The following is an 8,535-nucleotide window of genomic DNA, read 5'->3' on the forward strand; positions in this document are numbered from 1 at the left end:
CAAAATATCTTGGGAAAAGCTGCTGTTCCCGCATTGAATGCACCCTAGCTAACTCCCTAGCCGCATTAATGAGAAAGTGACATCTGCACAGTATTATTGCAGCCTTACAACCACCCCAGAAGACTTCTAAAGGGGGCTAATGGGACAAGTATCAGCATAAACCATCAACTATCCACGTGTAGAGTAGAGATGAAGGAAGATATGTAGTATAAATAAAGGTAGAGACCCCAGAGATCAAGAGGGGGGGGGGAAGGAGAAGAGAAAGCACTGTAGCAATTTCAACAACTCCTGTAACCATTATCATCCAATATATACTAGAACAGAGCTCCTCGGATTGTGGGGAGGACAAACTTTCTTGTACAAACTTGGTTCGTTTCTGTTTGATTGTCTTGGAAACTCATTATACCTGTTATCCCATTCACTAAAACCTAGCTCTTCTACCCACTCTCTACAAATTTATTGTACTAGGTTTACTGGGCTAATATCCCATACATTTTGGGCTTGGGCTGAAAATCGGGTCCCTACACGTGGTATTGTCTAGTCTTCACTCCAAAAATGGAGACTTTCTACATTTTTTTTTTCATAAACTAGAGACTTTCTACACACACACATATACTTTTTGTCTCAATTTTTTCTATAAATAATCTAACCCCTTTTTTTTTTTCCAAATAAACTAACTTTTAATTTTTTTTCTATACATTTAATATAAAGGTTATAAAAATTGTATTTTTTAATAAGAAAAAAAACTTGTTACACACACTTGTGTGGATGCAATAGTAATTCTAAGTCACTATTTTAAATTTGAAAACATGACTTAAAGTCACGATTTCAATACATTTACACACTTGTGGATGCACACAAGTATGTAATAGACACTGATTTTTAGATACCCTAAACGCATTAGTTTAAGAATATTTTTAGAAACTTTTTATGGGGAAATAAAAAGTAACTGATTTTTATAGCTTTTTATATTTCCTATAAAATTGATATTAAAACTTTTTTAAAATAGTCTAATAACAAATATCCTAGGACCACCTTGTTAACCTGACCCAAATTTAATAAATACCATGCAAGTAAACTTTCGAAAGCTGCCGTACGGACACCCAAAAAATGACTAGATGGATCACAATAAAAAATTAAATTAGAAGAAAATAGAAAGGAAAGGAACATCACAGTTGACATCTTCCACCCATAATAATTCATGTAAACTAAGAGCAATTTCCACGTAGCATTATAAAGATTACGTGCAGAAAGTGCCTGTTCGCCGTTCGAGTTCATATCTTTGACTCGGATATTCATATTACTCCTGTGTTTCCTATGGGCGAGCAAAACCAGTTTTACTATAAAAAGTTTACAAATTGAGTTAGTAACTATCATTGTTGGGTTGTGTAGGATTAAATTATTGCACTTTATTTTATAATAATTAATTTATTATATATATATTATACATGCAAACCTGGTTGTATTATATACTAATTTAAATATTTTATTCTGCATAAAGCATCGACTATTAAATCCACTCTATGGGCTCGACTTGGTGGTTTTTCTTAAAACAATCGTCGTATACCAAATGGCAAATCGATCGTAACATATTAATTTAAATAGTTTATATATGTTTATAATAAAAATAAGGTAAAATGTATCATAACTCCCTAAGGTATGCCTAGTATGCGCCTTTGGTTCATAAAATTCAAGTGAGAATTATTAAATATTTTATTCTGCATAAAGCATCGACTATTAAATCTACTCTATGGGCTCGACTTCGTGGTTTTTCTTAAAACAATCGTCGTATACCAAATCAATCGTCACATATTAATTTAAATAGTTTATATATGTTTATAATAAAAATAAGGTAAAATGTATCATAACTCCCTAAGGTATGCCTAGTATGCGCCTTTGGTTCATAAAATTTCAAGTGAGAATTATTAATTTCTGAAATTTATAAAATAAGTGTTATTAGTTTCTCTTAACTTCCGTCACTTCTGTGTTTGGGATCTAAGTTTCAGCTCGTGTTTTGCTGAATTTGTTTACTATTTGCAGGTCTCGCACAAAAGGAAATTGGGTCCCATGTGTGTTTGCAAAAAGCAACTTTTAAGATTTTCCTTTAGCTTTTTTTGCAACTACAAAAATATTATCAGTAAGTCCCACACAACTAGAAATTGGGTCCCATGTGAGACGTGGCGGCTCCAAAAATTTTGTTTAGAGGGTCATTAAAAAATTTAAATTGTAAAAATTTTAATAAAGAGAGAACTTGAATATATTAAGATTTTGACCAAAAAAAAAATGAATTTTTACAATTTCCTTTTATAAGTTTTCAAATTTTGAATTGTTATATGATAATTCATTATGAATATTTATTGCCAATGTAGATAACTATGGCCATTTTATTTTGTTAAGTTTGTCTAAAATTGTATTTTTATACAGTTATTATTATATATTAGTATGTAGCTCCGTGCGGTAGCACGAGAATGGATATATTATTAATCACAAGTTTATTCATGTTTAAAAGACTCAGTTAAGTCTAAATTCATATTATTAACCAAAAAATTTCATTAATAAAAACTTAGCAGTGTATATATTTTACACAGAAAGATGAACCTTGGTGACAATGTTTATCCAAAAGATCCATTCACGCTTTTGAATCTTCAATCTCTATTGGTGATTGAAATTTTTGTAGCTTAAAAAATTTTTAATTAAAAAAAAAAAAAACCCTCAGAGTTGTACTCATTTTGTAGTTTTACGATGGGTCATTTTGTAACATGATGGGCATTTGTGTGAAGAAAAAACCTCTGAAATTTCATGGCTGATAAAAGAAATTCTCTCCAATCTCTTTTTATAAAGAGATGGGTTTGTGCATGTTTTTATACCTCCTTCATAGTTGTATTATCACGAAGCAGGTCCAATGGATTTAGATTGGTACTACCGATTCCCAAAGCATGAGTGTTTAATGTGTTATTAATTTCATTTCATTGGCTTCTACACATGACAGCAAAATTAAAAATAATTAGATTGTACACGTGTATAGTAAAATTGGACTCCAATTTCAAATTCTAATTGAACAATTAGAATGATAATATATGATAGTAACAACAACAAGAAAATTCAAATAAAATTTTGGATTAAATTGTAACAATTTGAATAAAAAATTCCAGTAGAAAGACAGGGTGGAGTGATCCACTATTTTATAAGGTTTTTCATAAAACCGTGCACTGCACGGGCCTACAACTAGTATATATCTATATCTATATATATATAATAGACGAAACTGAGAGAATGTGAGTGCCTACAATTAAGGACGCGCTGACAAATCAAAAAAGTGACGTCACTTTAAAAAAAGGCGATACTTCATGTTGATTTGCAAGGGTGATACCGTTTAACGAGTGATGGTGTATATATTTAAAAAAAAAAAAAAACAACACAACTAGAAAAACCCTAGCATCTTCTCATCAGATTCTTATTACCNGAAACAGGGAGTGGGAGACGGAGAGATAGAGTGGGAGTGAGGGAGAGAGGACTGAAAAACATAGAAAATAAAGAAAGAGAAAAAGGTAGATGGAATAAAAAACTAATATTTTGTTTTATAATTGTGCTGTTGTGCAATTCTAAAGGTGTGCTGTAGCACTATTGTAAAAAAATTTGCAATAGTTGATTTTTAGAAGTACGAATGAAGCTTGATTTTTGTGTGAAAATGGTAAAACTTTCTTACTTATGTCATTTAGCATGCCCAATGTGAATGCTCAAGTCATTTAAAAAATCAAGAATCAATTAGTATTTATTTATTTATTTTTAGAATCGAGAATCTTGATACTAAATACAAAAAAGTAACACAATCGGTAATTAAAAAAAAAAAGATGCTACGTCTATAACAATTTTACAATATTTTTACAACAAATTACAGGTGGTTAGTTGTTATTGGTTCAAATTTGAAACTAATACTAAAATTATTTTTTTGCCTCAACAATAACAACTAGTATCAACTAGCTACTTAAAATTTGTTGTAAAAATATTATAGAGATAATATTTCAAAAAAAAAAAAAAAAACTCATATTCTTTGCAAAGCGTAAAGAATCTAAATATTTAATGAAAATATATACATTCTTAAACTTGACCACAACAGTTTAAAAAAGAGATCAAAATAATTTATTTACAAACGTCCAAAATAGAAAGCAGTAAATTAAACTTGGCAAACATACACTATCAAAATTCAAAGCCTTTCACATGTTTTGTGATTCTCATTCAAGCCAAAAAAATAAAAAGACCAAAAGCTCGACAAAGAACAGTCTGTGTTTTTTTTTTTTTTTTTCAAAAAATTTAGTGACTTTTTTTGAGAGAGAGAGAGTGATGGAAGATCAAAAGAGAGGCACGGTGGAGGAAAACATTGAGAGCAGAAAGGAGCCTCTTTTGCCAGCAGACGTGTCATGGCGTGGTTCGTGGGTTTTGATCGCCGGTGGAGATCGGTGGGGTTCATGGGTTTTGATTGAGCAGTGGAGATCGGGTGGGTAGTGACTGGGTTGGTTTGGATTCGGATTGGTTGGTTTGGTGGTGGTGTGGTGATGGTGTGGTGATTGATGATGGTGGAGCCGTGGAGGTGGGTGGTGAAGGGGTGGGTTTACTGGTATGGGTTGGGGTTTGCTGTCATGGGTCTGGGTGTGGGTTTGCGCGCCGTGGGTTGCTGCTTTTTTTTTTTTTTTTTTTGTGGTGTTGATGGTCAGAGAGGGTGGTGTTGATGGTGATTTTGTTTATTTATTTTTTATTATTATTTTATTTTTGGGTGTTGAGGGTAGATTATGGGTTGGTGGTGGTAGTGGTGGGGTCAGGTGTGTGTGTAGCCCAGCGGTGGTGCGCATGGGGTGGTAGTGGCTTCAGCAAATTTGTGGTTGGTTTTTTTTTTTTGAGAAGTTGAATTTGTGGTTGTTGAGCACTGTAAATGATGATGATTGGAAATATATTATTTTATTTTGTATAAATATTATTTTAATAGATAAAATAGAAAAATAAAATTATGATGATGAGAGAATTATAAAATGGTACGGTATAAATGATAAAATAAGTTTTGAGATAATAAAATAGAATAAGTTGTAAGCATCGGATGCGCTTTAACAAGATGCATGTCATTTGCTCAAAAAAAAAAAAAAAAAAACGAGAATCATGTCATTACAGTCATTTAAAATATCAAGAATCAAGTAGTATTTATTTATTTATTTATTTTTAGAATCGAGAATCTTGATACCAAATACAAAAAAGTAACCCGATCAGTAATTTAAAAAAAGAAAAAAAATCTCATATTCTTTGCAAAGAGTAAAGAATCTAAATATTTAATGAAAATATATACATTCTTAAAATAGAACACAACAGTTTAAAAAGGAGGTCAAAACAATTTTTTTTCTAACGTCCAAAATAGAAAACAGTAAATTAATATAAATACTTTCTCTTCGTTCAAGGCCTTTCACGTGTTTTGTGATTCTCATTCAAGCCAAAAAAATAAAAAACCAAAGGCTCGACAAAGAACAGTCTTTGTTTTTTTTTTTTTAAATTTAGCGACTCTTTTTGAGAGAGAGAGAGAGTGAGAGTGAGAGGGTGATGGAAGATGGAAAGAGAGGCACGGTGGAGGAAAACATTGAGAGCAGAAGGGAGCTTCTTTTGCCTGCAGACGTGTCATGGAGGCTAAACCTGCAAGAGTTTCCTTCACTGCCTGAAAGAAGAGATGAACATGGCTCCTTCATTCTGCGCCGCTTTCGTCGTACCACAGGTCAGCCCTCTTCACAGATCCTTATGTATATATGTATAATATTTTTGATACCATTTTCAAAAGGGTTTTTTCTTTTTTGTTGTTTTTGTTTTTGGTGAGTTTGATAATGGCCAGGCCATATGTCAATATAGAATGAAAGTTTTGCTTTTGGTTTTTGCTTTAGTTTTTTTTCTTACTAAGATTCAAGACCCAGATGCAATTTTGTTCAAAGATGTTATTTTTGTTTTCAGATTTTTCTCAGTCAAGCAGCTTATGTATGTACTTACATATATGTTTATTATATATTTGATATTATGCTCAAAAAGGTATTTGCTTTTTTGTTTTTGTTTTAGCTTGTATAAGCGTAAAGTTCAATGAAAAAAAGGAGCAAAGTTAAGCACCAAGAGTTTTATGATGGCCAGGCAATCTCAATATAGAATTAAAGTTGCTATATTTATATTTATTTTTATTTTTGGCTTTTTTCTGTGCAAGATTCAGAACACAGATGTTTTCTTTTTATTTTTTTTTTGAGAAGTAAAAAAAAAAAAAAAAAAAATCCTCGGTTTTGAATCTTGCACAGAAAAAAGCCAAAAAAAGTTGTGTTTTTTTACTTCTTCTTCTTCTTCTTCTTCTTCTTCTTTTCATAGATGTTTTTTAATTTCTATTGAGAAACAGAGATGTTCTTTGTTCACTGAAAGCTGATTTTTTGGGATTGTTTACTGAGTCGACTCAGCCGAGTTCTGATTTAATTTTTATATGTTTAATGATTTTTGGCTTGAGGGGAACACTTTATATAAAACTCATTATATAAATTAAACAACGAAATTAAATAAAATTTCTTTGATGCAGTGAACAATTTACTGTAGTGTTTTAAAAAGTTTTACCTTAGAAAAAAAAGTGAGCTTTTAAAAATGTTCTTTTTAAAAAGGTATACAGAAAATAAAGTATACCTAAGCTTTTCCTTTACCCAGACCCATGACAGCAAACCCAGACCCATACCAGTAAACCCACCCCTTCACCACCCACCTCCACGGCTCCACCATCATCAATCACCACACCATCACCACACCACCACCAAACCAACCAATCCGAATCCAAACCAACCCAGTCACTACCCACCCGATCTCCACTGCTCAATCAAAACCCATGAACCCCACCGATCTCCACCGGCGATCAAAACCCACGAACCACGCCATGACACGTCTGCTGGCAAAAGAGGCTCCTTTCTGCTCTCAATGTTTTCCTCCACCGTGCCTCTCTTTTGATCTTCCATCACTCTCTCTCTCTCAAAAAAAGTCACTAAATTTTTTGAAAAAAAAAAAAAAAAACACAGACTGTTCTTTGTCGAGCTTTTGGTCTTTTTATTTTTTTGGCTTGAATGAGAATCACAAAACATGTGAAAGGCTTTGAATTTTGATAGTGTATGTTTGCCAAGTTTAATTTACTGCTTTCTATTTTGGACGTTTGTAAATAAATTATTTTGATCTCTTTTTTAAACTGTTGTGGTCAAGTTTAAGAATGTATATATTTTCATTAAATATTTAGATTCTTTACGCTTTGCAAAGAATATGAGTTTTTTTTTTTTTTTTTGAAATATTATCTCTATAATATTTTTACAACAAATTTTAAGTAGCTAGTTGATACTAGTTGTTATTGTTGAGGCAAAAAAATAATTTTAGTATTAGTTTCAAATTTGAACCAATAACAACTAACCACCTGTAATTTGTTGTAAAAATATTGTAAAATTGTTATAGACGTAGCATCTTTTTTTTTTTAATTACCGATTGTGTTACTTTTTTGTATTTAGTATCAAGATTCTCGATTCTAAAAATAAATAAATAAATACTAATTGATTCTTGATTTTTTAAATGACTTGAGCATTCACATTGGGCATGCTAAATGACATAAGTAAGAAAGTTTTACCATTTTCACACAAAAATCAAGCTTCATTCGTACTTCTAAAAATCAACTATTGCAAATTTTTTTACAATAGTGCTACAGCACACCTTTAGAATTGCACAACAGCACAATTATAAAACAAAATATTAGTTTTTTATTCCATCTACCTTTTTCTCTTTCTTTATTTTCTATGTTTTTCAGTCCTCTCTCCCTCACTCCCACTCTATCTCTCCGTCTCCCACTCCCTGTTTCTCTCGGTGTGTAGTGGTGGCCTGTTTGTGGTGGATCTCGGCGTGGCAAGGTCACAACGATGGTGTTTTTTTCCTGCAAAGTCACGGCATGGTGGATCGTACCTTGGGTTCGAGGAGATTGGGTTTGAGTTTGGGGGGTACGAGAAGATCGAGTGTTTGATTTGGGAGTGGGATCGGTGGCGGCAGTGTGGATTTGGGTCGATGTTCAATGGCAACAGTTTTGGTCTGGGTCTGTGGTCAATGGTGGCGTGGGTCTGGGTTGGTGGTTTTGGGGTGGTCTGTGATGGTGGGTTAATCTGGGTTTGTGTGGGTTTGCTTTAGTCTGGGTTGATCTAGGTTGTGGGGTGATTTGTAATGGGGTCCAATGGTGTGGGTGTGAGGTTTTGATTTGTGGGAATGGGTATTGGGTCGTGGTGGTGCAGTGGCAGCGTGGGGCCATGGTTGTGGCTTGGTATTGATCTTGAGTAGGCCGGGCCGTGGTTATGGAGACAACGCCGGTAATGGCGTGGAGATCAGTGTCCTATGGGTTTTGATGGGGGGTTTTGAATGGATTTTTCTTTGATTTTTTGTGGGTTTCTTTGCATGGTGGTGGTGGGTGTGTTGTTGCCGTGGTGGTGTCTCTGGTTGTGGTGGCAAAGGTGGGTTTCATGGTGGCAG

This window comes from Quercus suber, unplaced genomic scaffold, assembly GCF_002906115.3.
Source record: "Quercus suber isolate HL8 unplaced genomic scaffold, Cork oak 2.0 scaffold_94, whole genome shotgun sequence".
NCBI lineage: Eukaryota > Viridiplantae > Streptophyta > Magnoliopsida > Fagales > Fagaceae > Quercus > Quercus suber.